General features: G+C 38.0%; 1 protein-coding gene across 1 annotated transcript in view; it reads left to right on the top strand.

Moving 5' to 3' along the window:
* LOC118404005 (sodium channel protein 1 brain-like) overlaps positions 1–16,544 on the top strand; it is a 179,678-nt gene that overhangs the window by 16,899 nt on the left and 146,235 nt on the right. Inside the window, exons 2-3 of the mRNA XM_035802908.1 lie at positions 2,881–2,993; positions 4,039–4,103. The gene's annotated coding sequence lies outside the window, so the exon portion shown is untranslated. The remainder of the gene's footprint in view (positions 1–2,880; positions 2,994–4,038; positions 4,104–16,544) is intronic.

Below are 16,544 nucleotides of genomic sequence, written 5' to 3'. Positions count from 1 at the left end.
ATGATGTCCTTTGGAAAATATATTTGCTGTATATTCGATTTGTTTACCTCCAATACCACTGTACGTTACCCTTTGGAAACTGAGCGCAATATTCATGAGATGCAGGGTAGCTTTGGGGTAGCCATAAACTTCTTTTACCCCAGACATCCGATTTCCATTTTACTCAGAGCAGGATTTCACATATGCCGAGAATTATTCATAGAGATTTAAGGCTGCCCTTTATGATGTTCCCTGATTAATAGCAAGTCTTTTTACTCCAATTACTCTTCATTGGTGCTTTATTAGTCCTGCGCCCTGCCTGGTGTAGATCATTCAACTCTGCACGTGCTTTAGAATCTTAAGGTGGTATCTCACTGCACTTGGGACACCTGTACGGCACTGCGGGATTCGTTCACGGCGGCACTGTTGTGTTCTTTTCTCCGATATTTTTATAATTTGAATATTGCGTAATAAAAATTATGACTTGGAAGACAACAAAATACACATAACGTATCACTAAGAACAGTCAAGTCAAAGTCAAAGTCAAAGTTGTTTTTTTACCTCTGACATTCGCTGAGTAAACGAACCCCGTAGTGCCTCACCGATGCCCCAAATTCAGTGAGATACCACCTTTAGAATTTTAGTCTATGAACTTTACGATAAATTCATTAAAATCAATATTTCAACATCTGGAAGCGATGTAATAAGACACTTCAGGGTATCGACGGTTTTCGATGATAGTGCTTTGTCATTCGCAACTATTGCAATGTCCATATTTAATTTCAAAGCATCATTGACAAATAGGTATTGAAGAGTGCCATAGGTCTTTTGAGAGCTAGACAAGAGGGATATCTACAAATAGAAATAACGTCATCGGGTAATATACAATCAATTTTTATTTTGAGTATGATTTCCCGATAGAGCGATTAAGGGGGCTACAATTTTTCATTGGTTATGTTTCTGACATGTTGAGTTTTTGTTTTAAGATTGAGAATTTTTTAAGTCTTTTAAACACAGTGGTAGAATGTTTTGGTCATATAATTGCACATTTGTGTGTACTGTATTTGATAGCTAAATTTATCAGTTTCCTCTGTGTTAATTCAGTATATACTAATTCAGTGCATACTCATTGTCCCGAAAAATCATGATCATACCACATATAGAAGACAAACTCTTAAAGTTATAAAGATTTGTTTGTACGAATATATATATCGCACTCTTAAAGTTATAAAGATTTGTTTGTACGAATATATATATCGCTTGCCCGAAAATTTAAAAAGAAAAGCTTTGTATTTTCACTCACAGTAATGTAATTATTTTACTATTGGTACTTTTTGTGTATCGCCAGCCGATACTATCATTAATGACGTTGATCAATTAGAAGTCCTCATTTTATATTGATTATGACGCCGTAACGTCACATACGTGCCAAAAGTGATGAATAATAAACCTCATTACTATCCGACCGTTCTTTTATGTAGAGAGGGGGTTAGTTTCTTAACGCGTAGCATACATGTTCAAAGCTATTCTATCATCTTAACATAAACCAAATCTTCTGAAAGTACATTACAAAACTAAATAATTTCACTTCGCTCACTCGCTGTTTTTATTCGGTGGTTTAACATAACAAAAACTAGTAACCAGGCATTATGACAGCATACCAACACGCCTATGGTGGGTCACTAAGCCTTAATTAACCTGAAGCAGACATCAACCAGCAGCAGTTACTGACCTGCAATAAAAATTAACTTTGTAGCATCAATAAAAGTGCATATATTGCCTGCAGTTTGTTTTACAGTCTTTGACATTCCCCTGTCATGGCCTCTAAGTGTTAGTTAGTACGCTCACGGCACCCAATATTTCCAATCTTGCGTAAAGCAGACGGACAGTAATTGGTTTAAAGTCAGTGCTGATTCATCATGGTCTTCTTCCTATCTCCTCACGCTACGCACGTAATTAGAAGATGTAGTGCGTGGCGAATTCTTCTCTTTCTAAGAACATTTAGTTCGTTTGCTGGGTCAAACTACTACAGGCGTAACTGGTAGAACGTGAACTTGAGTGCAGCGCTACATTGTCCTCGTCCGTCTTAAAGTAAACAGAAGAAACCTACTAAAGACAAATGCATATCCAGCGAAATTGACTAAAACAGCATATGGCTCCGTGACACGGCAGATGCAGAAGCTAATAAAAACATTGTATAGCTGCACACCGTGAAGTAAAAAACCTTGCGTGTTGGCAAATTTGTCCACCACACAATTCACGCACCGAGGCATAACAACGAGATTTTTTAAATATTGGACAGAAAAATGCGGTAGAAGATGAACTGCATTTGTTCCTGTAAATGTTCACAATATTACCCCGAAAAAAGGAAATTATTGCCAGAAATCTTTACAAAAAATTTAAAATAGCATTCAACACCTCAACGACCAAAAAAAAAACGATCTTATTGCTTAAGTCGTCCAACCATTTTATATACGAAAATCTTGGACAATTCATCTTCCGTTCATACGAAAAAGAAGTCAAACCCCTCAGCTTAAATATACATAGATTGGCATGTTTATGTTCTATATACCACTGTTTTACTTTGTAATTAGCCCTCGGGCATGATCTTGCAATTAAGTTTATATTAATACCATGGATTCACAGGTTTCAAAAAGCCTGAAGTTTCAAACTACATGTACATTGCACACAACGGCCCAGTTACCATACAAAGTACAAAGACCTAGACTCAGCTTACCAGAACTGTGAATTAACTTTGATTCTGTTGGCAAATCCATCGAACCCATTCTCAAAGCATAATCATTTACTCTTTGGATTTACAGCTTAAAGCAGTTACGGGCATACGGTCTAAGTCCACCTTTAGAACCTGCAATTTTCAAACATATTTTTTTTCCGCATCAGATGCCCCGTGAGCCGTTGAGAGGCACGATGACGCAATGGACTTGATTCGCCATCATTTGGAGAGTCCCAGCCTAAGTTCTAGAGAAACATTGGAGAACGTCCAAGTCTACAGAGTAAGTATCAAAGAACTTTATCAGTTCACTGACGTCGACTTTTGGCAAAGCATCAATCTTTTCAGTTGGCACTTTCAGAATCCCTGTAATGCACTGGAGAGGGGCAAGCCCAGCACTTTTATTGACTTTTTTTCCTACTTTGGCAAAAAAGGAGATTAACAGGAATTGGGGAGCTCTCTGACATGCTTGTGGATCTTGTGAGGAAGTGGTCATACTCTCTTTGAATGTTCCTCTTCGATTTCCCCCCCTCCTCTGTCACCATGATATAATACTAATTCATCATCCAGGAGTCATTGGTGTAGTAAGCTTATGATTCCACAGAGTGTAGTGATGCGGAGTTGAAAAAGATGAGTAGGATTTTACAGGCACCGCCTAGACTGGCTTGACTGTAAATCTAGGTCTCCCACAGTACAGGAGGCACCTTTACGTGTTTGTGTAATGTGTATTTACGTGTATTCCATATCTAGAAAATGCATTTATGGAAATTGAATTATATATACAATCACACACGCCATACTCTCTAAAGCCAGGGTGATTAGACTTTAACAATAATTTTTCTATAGAAAAAAACTACATGCAAATATAGGTATGTTTACTTTGCGGAAATGTGTTCGAATACATTATGTAGCAAGTGGCAGGACAAAGCTTGGGGCTGGTCACAATATATATGAATGGGTGGGAAGAAACAGAACAGTAATTTATTAGGCTAGACCATGTGAAGACAAACATTATGAACTTGCATAATGTTACCGCACTTGTTTTTGGTGTGTATCTTCTGGTATCCCTTTCTGCACGCATTTGATACCAAAAACCATTATCCTAATCAGCTTGCGTTAAACACCCAGGCTCACACGCACTGGGTGGCGATTTAAGATCCATCGCTGTGATCGCCACAGCAGTTAGCAGTAGAGACATAGATGTATTATATAAAGTTCAGCATGATGTAATATACATTAGTACGACACGCTGTGGGTACTTTGTTTTATAGTGGTTATTATCTATGACGAATGGCATCCTTCTAAACATCCCACCCTTGTGTGTATAGGCGTCTGAACGATTAACGCTGCTGTGGTTCACCAAGGGCACACCCATCTCTCTACCTCATCTAAGGTAAGTGAACTTATAGCAGCAATGTAGCTTACGCTGTGGCTGAGATATACTTAAAGACATTACAAATTGCAGGAGAAAGTGAGTTTCAGGGATTTGGTACGAGCATTAAGAAGCTTATCTAGCCAGACCATATGTCTGACTTGGAGATTACGGATTGCGTTGAGCATTGTAAAGGCGGATATTAGACTGTATTCCTGTTTCACAAACTCACTACTAGAGCTCAGAAGGTTGGATGTAATATGTATTCAAACTATGACAAAGCGGGGAGCGGACTATTCTAAAGATATTCCATGCATAGGTGCAAGGCTGCGTGGAAGTAAGTACGAAACTTTCAAGTGACTTCAAACTTTAAACTTTATTTCTCAATCAACTGTGCAGTCCTCGTAGGGGCTGAATTGCATTGCTTTTTTACAACACTCGTCAGTAATTTATTTCTATCACTTAAGATAAAAAAAGCATAAAACAATAGTAATATAAATATCTTAAAATCTATTAACATCAGCAGTTAGATAAATAGAGAGCTTTGTGGGATAGAGTTCGCGGAAAGAAATTTTATGGCGGTTTGTTTTGCTAAAAAAGACAAGAAGGTAGGAAGTAATATGTATTAAAAATATGTGTGGTAGAATTTTTTAAGACATGCTATACATTACTGCTCTGAGGAGTAACAAATTCTGTTTTACGTACCAAGAGGCCAGTAGGCAGAAAGTAACACCTAATGAAAATATTGAATATGACGAGGGAGTAAACTTTTGTAACATATGCTATACATAAGTTCTTTTAGAAGTTTTGACACATTCTGTCTTACGTACGATACCGAGAGGTCAAAAGATGGAAAGTAATATGAATTAAAAATATGAAATATGACCGGCAAGTAGATTCTTATAAACATATGCTATACATAAGTGCTTTAAGAAGTTTTGACACATTCTATTTTACGTGGCGAGAGACCCAAAAAGTAGAAAGCAATATGTAATCAAATTCTACTTTACGTACCGAGTAGATACCCAGAATATTGAAAGTAATTCGCATTCATAATATGAAAATGTGAAGTACGATGTTTTAAGATATGTAATATATGAGTGCTAGAGAAGCTGTGACATATTCTGTTTTACGTACCAAGAGACCATAAGTAATTTCTGACAAAAATATGACAAAGGAGGACTTAGACTATTCTAATGAGGATATGCTGTAATGTACTTAATAAGTTCTCGGAGAACTTTGTGACAGATTCTATAGGAATAGGGCATTTCCCCATCAATAGTTAGCTGGTACTTTGCTTGAAAGCCTATTCTACCGTACGCTTTGGTATTTGACGATAAATCGTAAAGTTGCCTGTACAACGTTATCTAACTTCCCTGTCTGGATAAAGTAAAGAGCCTCGGATGCATTTTCATCCAGGAAGAGATAGCAAATTCTTTACTTTTATGCTCGGGGCAAAATTGAAAAGAATTAAAAAAACGAACCCAGTCGGAGAACGTAATACTTCAGACTGGATGAAAACATCATCCTTAAGTCTCTAAGATAGTTGAAAAGATAAGGAGAGCGCCCATTTTACTAAGTAGTAACATCGGGACGCAGTCTTATACATTAAGATAGGGCATGGCGCCACATCAAGAACCGGGGTTATATACTAGGTTCACCTAGAGGTTGGAGTGCTCGCGGGGGCAGACGGATCTGTATTTTTACTGGTTGGCCTCATTCCCCGTCCACCTAGTTGATGGATGAATGTTCTTTCTTTTAGTTAGGCTACATTGACTTAATTCTATGGATGACATCCACAAGCGCAATGATTTTCGCCTTTTCTCGAAAAAAATTTGGCCACATATCACCCCATATGATCAGTCAAAAGTTCATACTTACCGGAGAACCTGCTTCTCTGGACACACGGTCAGGGCATGGGTCCACTGTGCCTTTGTTCCATCTTTGAACAAGAATGGCAATACAAACATGATTTAAATGGCGACGATTGTCTCTTGCAGTCTTACTGGAGGTGAACATAAGACAAACCAAGCCTGGGAAAGAATGGTCTGGATGTTTAGTCTTGTGGTTTAGCAGCATTTTTTAATATTTGCTGGATTTTCCTTTTTTTTTCGCCCGCCCGCATTAATTTTTGGGGGTCTCCTGAGGATGTCATCCATAGAATCAAGTCGGTTTGGCCTTGATGGATGTATATTCTTACCGTTAGATCTCTTGCTCTCTTTTTTTTCTCAACGTCTACCCGATGACGAAGTATTCCATTAACCTAGACAGTCTGGGATCAGTTGGAGACTGGCTTAACTTGGGCTAGGGACGAAGTCTAGCTGCTGATGGGACTCAGATAGGCAGGGCACTTTTCGTCAAAGTATGGGTACGGCTAAGCCATAAGGATCTGGGTTTCACTGGGATAGAGTTTGTCATTTGCAGTCCTAGGTGATGATTGACGACAAGGTGGTATCTTATATGTATTTTGGGCACCGGTGTGGCACTACGGGGTTTCATTCACTGCGGCACTGTTGTGTTATTTTTGCCGATTTTTTAAAATAATCTAGATATTACGTAATTTGTAAAAGTATGACTTAGAAGACAAAAGAATACACAAAACGTAAGACAATTCGTTCTTTATCCCTGAAATTCGTTCAGTGTCTTTCGAACCCCGCAATGCCACACCGGTGCCCCAAGTGCTGTACATGTGAGATACCACCTTCTCATGCGGCTATGGGGTTGAATAGAAGAATCTTAGTGTCTTTCATCAACTTACGGGGCAGTAATGTCATATCACAATATTGCTGAATGAATCCAGCCAATTATAGCTGTCTATAGGACAGGACACATAGTCTCGAAATGCCCTGCTTTTGCGATAGACTTTTGGTCATATCTTTGACACGTGGCTAAATATTATACAATATTAATCATATCTTCTTGCCAGCGTTCCAAGGTATTGTCGAAGTAAGATACCATTTATTCCTTCATATATCTTTTATGACTGTATATGAAGTGGCAAAGTGTGCTTCGAAATTCTATCACTATAGAAGTTTTCTAATACATACCTTTAAAGTTTGATATGTCCGTTTGTGTCATATGTGGCTAAGTACAAAATGTATTGCTCCAAGGTACTGTCTGAAGAAAGATATGTTTAATGCCTTCATATTTCTTTTATGATTGTATACGAAGTCGAAAAATACTCTACAGAGTTTTCTAATATACGCATTTGGATTCATATTGCCAAATATTCTACGATAACAATTATAAAGTTTATTGCAAATTCTTGCCCGTGGGCTCATTGCAGGTAACATGAGAGATTCAGACAGAGAACAAAACAATATCAAAGGTGTCTACTCTAGTCTAAAACTAGTAAAAGCTAACTCTAGGTCCTGGGCTATTGGGTTCGACTCCTTTTTGAAGACAGTGGAAGACGAAAGATCCCACCTTTTCTATTATGTGTGGGTTTTGTGAAGTTAGAAGGAGAATTGTTTTCTTTTTGTCGGTGAATGTTAAGAAGTTTGAATGGAAATTGTCATACTTTCCTGCCTTTGTTAAAGGTACTGTCATAGCAAAGATAATTTTATGCCTCCTTATCACAAAACAAAAACTTCAGCAGCCGTTTGCTTGTCAGCACTCGCGTTGTTACCGTAAGACCCGCACATGTCAGATACATTTGTCAATGCAAGATAATGTCACCCATAGGAATGACAAATCAATTCTGTTATCTTTCGGCACGGCGCGGTACGCCCAACTCTCAGATGAATAGCCTCGTTAGTTGAGCTGATGGAGAGTTATTACCCTTGCTGTTGCAAGGAGACCATGTCTAAGGCCACCGCAAGTAAATTTTATGGATGACATCATCGCGCTCATTAGTTTTCGTCTGATTGAAAAAAAAAATGTTTTCCTCTTGGAGATGGTCAGATAGACCAAAATAGGGAAACATGTTGTGTTTTAGCCTAATAATCATAGTTATAGAAGTGACACTAGGGAGGTAGCCATGACTGTAGTTGCAGAAGTGAAACTTGTTGGATAATTGTAAAAGTGGCACCGATATGGACGCCATGAATGTACGTAGCTGTCAGCTTGGCAAGTGATCCCCGTGTACCACACTAGTATCACCTTTACTACACTAGTTCACTTCTTTAATACAGGAATGAATGCATTGTTAGTTGGGATGTCACGTTGTGTCACTTCAAATCGTTACGACGTTTATGGTGTCTATTTTGAAAACTTAGTCGTCTCGTTTTTCTTACCCATCTCATTATTCTTGCACTCTGCATAGGATGTCATCCATACAATTTACTTGGTGTGGCCAAATAACTATCCGAGAATAGCTGCAACTCAAGCCTTGCTTGCTGTCCCAACTTAATTGACTGAAGACTAACATCGATACTGAGTGCACCCGAGCTTGGGATTCTATTTATGGTTATCATTAGAACATATTCGATCTTTTGGTGGTGTCGAATCACTGAAATCACGAACAGTATATCACAGTAAAATATGCGTAGGGTCACAGTGAATGTATTTTATGTATTTGTATAAGGACGTTGTATGAAGAATTTTGCCATCTTTTCTAAACGAAACCGTCGTGGCATAGCCGTAACATTTAAGGTGGTATCTCACTGATACCACCGTTGGTAAGGACCGGTGCGGCACTGCGAGGTTCGTTCACAGCGACACTGTTGTGTTATTTTCGCCATTTAAAAAAAGTAATTAGGATATTACGTTATACTTAAAAGTATGACTTAGAAGACAACAAAATACTCAAAACGTAAGAAAATTCGTTCTTTATCTCTAAAATTCGTTCAGTAATCTTTTGAACTCAGCAGTGGCGCACCGGTGCCCCAAGTGCAGTGAGATACCACCTTCACGGTCTCCTTTTGTCAACACGATTTCTTTTTAATAAGGCTTTAATAAGGCTCTTCCTATTGATTGATAGCCGTATTCGAATACAAAAAGCTGAGCAAAGTTCAGGAAAATGCTCCAGGAATCCTGTCATCATAATTGAACAGTTTTCTCAGAAATGCTCCATGATCTTTCCACATACCCTGTGGGAACGTACAAATGGACTATATTGTATAGATAGGTTTCGCCCACATGCCCTTTATCCATGTACTATAGAGAACTGTTGATGGCGTTGTATTACATTTTCCCCGCGAGGTCTTACTTTAAAGATACCCTGAAGCTTCTACTGCCATGACCATGAAAAATTGTGTGTGTGTTTGTGTGCACGTGTCATGAGCAACTGAAGAATCTCTGGATGGATTGTGATAGTATTTGGTATATGAGTAAATGTTGTTGGTCCCACTTGCAACGAACATTGGTACTGTAGCAGAAATTCTTGTTTTTGTATCCTTTGTATTGGACATGCCGAGCACCTTATATTTTTGGTGACAGGCTTTTGATGTAAGGGAGGAGTGGTGTAGGTTTGACCCGCCCTCAAGCACCTTGTTGTGGAACTGCAGGGGCGTTTTTATGGATTGTGTTGTCCCACGTATCTGTTCTGATCATTAATCAAGAAGAAGTTGTCGATGATAATGTTTCACTGGGTTGGATTTCGGATGAAGTGCAATAATGAGATGCTGCAAATGCAAATTAATATTTAAGACTTTATTACCTAATAAAGCAATTTCTTTGCAATGTTCAGAAAGCTAAAGGTTAGTTAACAAGACGTTGTCTATGATAATTTTTCAAGGAGTAAGAAAATATTTCATCACCTAGACTGAAGCAATTTTTTTGCTGACATTACATTGTTTAAAATACTAAAGATTTTGTACAGTTACAATGGAATAATACAATATAATATTTTTTATTGGTCCTGAATTATAAACAATTCGACAAGCAATAGCGTAATAGTGGGTGCCTAACGTTTACAGGAGGTTCCCTCAATAGTGCTATTTGATTATAACTTTTAATGCTTCCTGGGCAAAGTTCTTGTACAGCCTCCCTCTATAATTGCCTATCTGTGTGGTCGAAGATAAATGCTATTTGCATTTCTAATGGACTGTACCAAAGAGGGGTTTTCTTTTATCACCGTGTATTGAACGACGTCAAGTTCAAAGCCTGTTTGTTGGAAGCACTCTTGCTGCGGAAATTCTTCAGCCCTTTGAGCAGCTTTGCTAATCAATCCTGCACGCCCCGTAGTGTCCATGCTGATTAACCCAAAGATACAGCTCTTTTGTGTGCCCTGTTTCATCTACTCAACTACAGTATAACGGTTCCTTCTGTGGCACTCCAAGACGTTTTCGATTTCAGATCTTGGTCGTGAAATCGTCGTACGATCGCTAACCTCAGGTATTTTGGACGCCAGTCATTCACATCTTCTGCAAAGTTAAATTGTCCTGGTTCAGAAAATGTTATTTTGGATCCATGTCGGTGGTTGGTCTGTCAAGGCCTGCTTGAAAATTACATTAAAATCGTACGACAATCGCACGATCTATGTGACCGCGCCCTTATACCCCCTCACATTATGCGAAAATCTATCGGACGACGAGTCTGCAAGCTCTAAATTACTAGGAGGCATGGCCCTGACGAGAATGGGGGAACTCTGCCATTTTTTCGTCGGCAGCAGGGTTATGCCTCCTCGTAATTTGGAGCTCGCAGACTCGTCGTCCGATCGATTTTCGCCTAATGTGAGGGGGGGGGGGGATTAGAAAGAGCGCGCTGTTAGTTTCCTTTGAAAACAAAGGCACTGTTTTCGGTCTGTGTGGTTATTTGTCTTGTTGTATGGCCGTAGTTAATTGAGTATAGTAGAGGGACAGGATGTGAGAAGGGAGATGGTGTAACCGGATGGTCGGTTTGGCCCGGGTCCAAAGTTGATCCCGCACGCAAAAAAAATCGCGAAAAATTTACGTTTATAAATTATACAAGAAATCCACAAAAGTATTTCACGGAGGTTTCCTTTTCATAACTCCCCAAACGGTTTCTTAAAGGTTTTACACATCCTTGCTTATCTTCAGAGAAATGTCTCGGTATTTCAAAATGTAGGACGTGTCAATATTCCAATACTTACGTCAATTTTATGATCTCATGGTCCTCTAATGTTTCTTTAGTTTGTGAACCCAGCTTTTGTTCTATTCCATCACGTGTCGTAAAAAAGTTCGTATGTAGGCCAGAAGAGATGGTATCTTAGGTTGATTGATACCTTCGCCTGTTACGCCATAAATAACTAGTGGTTTAATTGACATTTAGCTGAATGCGTCCGAGACCGCCGAGACCATGCTTGTAAGAGATCAATGAACCACTTTAAAACGCAAACTCAAGTTTCAGTGCGTAGATTTGATCGTTCTGAGCGGAAAGTAGTTTTCTAGCCTTCCGGTCTCAAATTTGCAAGGTTATGGGCAACTAGCAACGTTGCCTTTTCCTTCTCTGCAACCTTCGACCAGTAGTAGACAGGACTTCTCCATTCCCAAGCCATAATGTATACATGCCCCACTTTCTAACTCACTCTACACTCAATAAAGATTTAAATTAACCCGATAACATCAAGGTTTTCAGTTTTTTTCTCTTACTTGTACCTAAGACCATATAAGCCGCTATATGGACTTTAAAGCTGAATTGATTTCGCACAGACGTTAAGGCATCATTCAATGGGAGAGCGTGCAACAATCTGGCTTACCTTGCAAATGTAGGGTATTTCTTTTCTTTTCCATCATGTTTACTTGTCCGCACATACAGTACAAGAAATATGCGTCTGTACGTGTGTGTACATGTGTGACAGAAGGAAAATAAACATAATTCACTTTATTTTGTTCAGCTATAGGGGTCATGTTTATGAAATTCATCATTATCGATCGGTTCCAATGTAGGCAACTGTACGTTTCTTCCAATTTTAGAATTTTAGTTCTGAAATTACTTGTACCATATGACAAAACTTAAACGAGTCTACTAGCTTTCTAAAGATAGAATTGAATGGAACATAGGAATTTCCTTTTGCAGTTTTTCTCACATATGTCCTATGATCTACCAACCTGATGAAATTATTTTCGGATAGAATTGAATGTTTGCGAATTATAGTTCAATGACATGCTACGTTGTGTCACTGACTTGATTTTTGGCAAGCTGATTAAAATCAGTTTCTTGCAATTGAAAAATTGGAAGATAGATACACTAAAAACTACGGCAGTCAAACGCCCTTATATTTGTCATAATTTAACATAGATAAATAAAATTCACAGAAAACATTAAGTGCAAGCATGTTATAATTTTGAACGCAAATAATGGCCAACTACGTGTCGCCTAGAGTTAGAGCCCATAGTGTCAATTAGATGTAGACACTGAATCGTAAGTCTCACTTGTCCCCGATGTCATGCACATTAACACAACGTTACATAACGCCCTATGTTGCATGCTGTTGATCTCACCATTTTTTATAAAACTATTTCTAGTCGTCAAAGCCAGACCCTTTAATATAAATCATATTGGATGATGAACTGTTGACTTCAACGTCAAGAACGTTCTTGTCATGAGTTCCCAAGTTGCCGTTGTGACTGACGGCGGCGCCTTTGAAGTTTAATCCACTGTACGTCTGATCATTACCCAACGGAAAAACAGCCTACAGACGTTTTTGCAGACGCAATGAACTGTTATTAAACAAGAAAGCTACTGAAAAATCTGGCCGGTGCGTATTTTGGAAAAAGCCTGGATGTTAAACAAAATCACACGAAAAAAAGAGTTTTTAAACATCGAATTACTGAATTGGTCTTTCTTCTATTAAAAAAAACACTACATGAGATTTGTCTAACAAAGAAAAATTTAGCAAGTGGGGTTTGAACCTACGATCTACGGAAGGTAGGTACCGTGCTGTAGACCGCTCGGCCACGCTGGATCGATTATGCAATAGCACGTATAGAAGGACTATTTGGTTAAAGTGACCGATCCATCCATCCATCCATGCATCCATGCAACCGCTTCTCCCGTCTGCACCGGCAAAAATACCGACACTCCTGATAAGCCTCACTTGAATGAAATATTATATGAAAACTTATGCTAGCCCTTATTGTTATAGTAATTAGGTAATACTAATGATATAGTATATAATTATAGTTAAATTTTACTCTTTACCTTTATTTTCTACGTTGTGTAATAGTGTCTGTTATACAATGTCGCGTACAATTGTCGTGCAATAAAGTCCAACATCATATTCTTATTTTTTTTTACACAGACACAAATACAAGGACAATGCGGCACCGCACTGTAAGTAATAAGTCGCCTCAGAGGTGCCACATACAGAGAGCAAAATGAACGTAATGATCATAGCAATTATGATAGCAATGTTAATATAAAACACAATTATTCCCCAATGTTCTATTACCCTAAGTCACAAAGTAATGTGATCTCTATATTTGCTTGAAGTGCGTGCACATCAGTGAAATAGAGCATATAGAAGCACTTTGTGTCACTAGCGTAAGTTTGATAGAGAACTGATCGACATTAATGGATTAGGAACTTGATCAGGACTCGGTTGATGTGAATAACTCTCAACATAGCTTAAGTCTCAAATCGTCTTGATCTTTAATAAAAATCTTAGGCCTAGTTGTAGGAAATAGTTCTGAAGTCTTTTTTCTGGTCATGGGGATGGATACCTGTCACGTGATCGGAGTGACCTTTGGCTCATAGTTTTATACGTGACCACCAGCCAGAGCTGGAGAAAGATGGCGCTTGTCTTTCTGAAAGTTTCTCACCACATTTTATATTCCTTGTGCGTAACAATTCAATTCTCTATGTTCAACGAATACATTATGTCTCTTAAAAACTTCTTTTGAGCCACAAAAACATAAATTTACTCATGAGATAAACAAAACAACAATAGAAAACAAAACAGAATTGAAGCACATCCCAGGGGCTTCTCACCACAGTTTATATTCCTCGTACGTAGCAGTTCAATTCTCTATGTTCAATGAATATAATTCATTTGTTTCTTAATGAACGTCTTTTGAGCCTCCAAAACAGAAAGTTACCCAAGAGACAAAAAACAACAACAAAAGTAAACAAAACAGAATTGAAGCACATCCCAAGGGCTTCTCACCACAGTTTATATACCTCGTGCGTAGCAGCTCAATTCTCTATCTTTAACGAATATAATTCATTTGTTTCTTAATGAACGTCTTTCGAGCCTCTAACACAGAATGTTACCCATGAGACAAAACAAAACAACAAAAGAAAACAAAACGGTTTCAAATCACATCCCAGAAGACTTATAAATAAAACATTACCTTCTCATGTTACGAAAACATCTGTTCAAGTTTCAAGTTGCTGCTCACCGGGTAGCAATGTATACACAAAAGATAAATGGTGCATTAGTTTTAACACTACATTAATATGTACCCATGGGAAAGAACTGCACCACTAGATATATACCTCTAATGTCATCGCCTACGTGTAAGGATTTTATTACCACATTTTCTATTACACAGACAATTACCCTAAAACAATAAATCATTGTATGCCCTTCTTAAACTTTAATGTTGCAAATCTAGCTCCATAATAGTCTGTGGATAGGTTATGAAGTGTAGATGAATGTGACAAAAAAATGACTGCAGTACCAAAAAAAGCTGCCAAGGGGCCCAAATTTCGTCATTTATAATCAATAACTGACCACAGATAAAATTTGCAAGACAATCCATTCATAAATTCTTGAATCATGTTGTCAAACAACAAACATGCAAACTCTCTCACTCTCTCTTTATATAAACATATATGTTTGTGTATATATATTTATATGTGTCATCATCATCATCGGTCGACGTGATCAAATGTAGACATGTTCGCACATGTCCACACACGACGGGGTTATACCGCCCCTTACGGTATGTGTATATCTTTATATGTACAGCTGAAAACATAAACCTTATTCCCGAAGGTAAAACATTAGTATCAGTAAGTAGTGAATATCACATCAATGAGCTATAATATTATTGTATACTTTAACGATGCATATAGCCACTGAACTACGTTACAAACATATCGAATCGTTTCATAGTGGTCAAGCAAGAGGTTAGTGTCCATTATAACAAATCCTTTCCCTCGGCACAACTTTCCATTGGATTTATTCTAGAATAATGTCGACTTTTTGTGGATATAAGCAGCTATGTCTATGCGGCTAACTGCTGTTTTATCCTCTACATGACTTGCTACTTAAATTCAAATGTTGTAACGACTATGGCGTTCTAAATCTTCTGATGGTACGTTGTGTAATGTGGAAGTTACAAAAAAGTTCAAGATTACGATCGTACTTTTGGCCTAGCTTGGTAGCGAATATATCATTGTTACTCTTCGAATACGTAATATGTGTATGTGTATGGGGAAGTTGGAAAGAACTTTCAAGATTATGGGAATATTTGGCCTATCTTAGCATTAGCAGAATAATGATGCAATGTATGTTATGCAATTCAAGAAGGACAGAAATCATCCAAGATCTAAAAGCATTTTTACAGCATACATAATGTAGAAGTGTTCAGAAGACTATGCAGGAAAAGTTTAACATATAAACATTTCCCTGAAAGTTCATAGAATAATTGTGTAATGTATGTTCTGCGATTCAAGAAGGACTGATTTCAAGAAGAAATCATCCTATGTAAAATCATTGATTGCAGCATACATAAGGCAGAAGTATTCAAAAGACTATGCAGGATGCAGGGAACTTTTAACACATAAACATTTTACGGAAAGTTCGTAGAATAATGGTGCAATGTGTGTTCTGCAATTCAAGATAAAGACAATAATGACTATATAAAAGCATTGGTTGCAGCATAAAAAAGGTAGAAGTATTCAGAAGACTGTGCAGGAAACGTTTAACACCAACATTTTCCTGAAAGTTCATAGAATAATGGTGCAATTCAGATTCCAGGGAAAGAATCGTCATATACAGCAGCATTACGCGTGCCTTAGGCTCTGTACATTCTCTCTGCTCATATAAAACATCCTTGGTTGACGGCTTGGGTCGTTCTGTGCCTAAAACGGGGTACAACAGAGACCCGTGATGGATACATCGCTGTAGGGAAAAACCATGCTGAAATACATCGTGTACTTCTTTTATGCAAGATGTAGCCATCATACTGCGGAGCAAATGACAAAGCAATATTCATATCCATTTCTTCTACCCAAGAATTATAGTAGTGTACATGTAAACGACAAAGTTTAAGGACTATGTAAAGGTGAATAACCAACTTAAGCAATGATAGTGAAAAGGAATTCACTCAATAGCCAATTATGCAAGCTTTATTGACACGACAAAATATAAGTACAGCATAAATCTTAAAACTCTACTAACTTAACAATATAGGATAATAAGAAAACCTCCACACAATCAGGGCATTGGGCTAAACATGAGTGCCACTATCTTTTTCTAATCACAAAGCAATCTTTTATGTATTTACCTATATAGCTATCTTAGCATTATGAGGGCTGTCGGATCTAAAGATATAGTCAAATCTACTTGTGGTATTGAATATCTTAAAATTTAGACATAGGAATGTGAAT

The sequence above is a fragment of the Branchiostoma floridae genome, chromosome 17, assembly GCF_000003815.2.
Source record: "Branchiostoma floridae strain S238N-H82 chromosome 17, Bfl_VNyyK, whole genome shotgun sequence".
Lineage (NCBI taxonomy): Eukaryota > Metazoa > Chordata > Leptocardii > Amphioxiformes > Branchiostomatidae > Branchiostoma > Branchiostoma floridae.
This window is presented reverse-complemented; position numbering and strand designations above follow the sequence as displayed.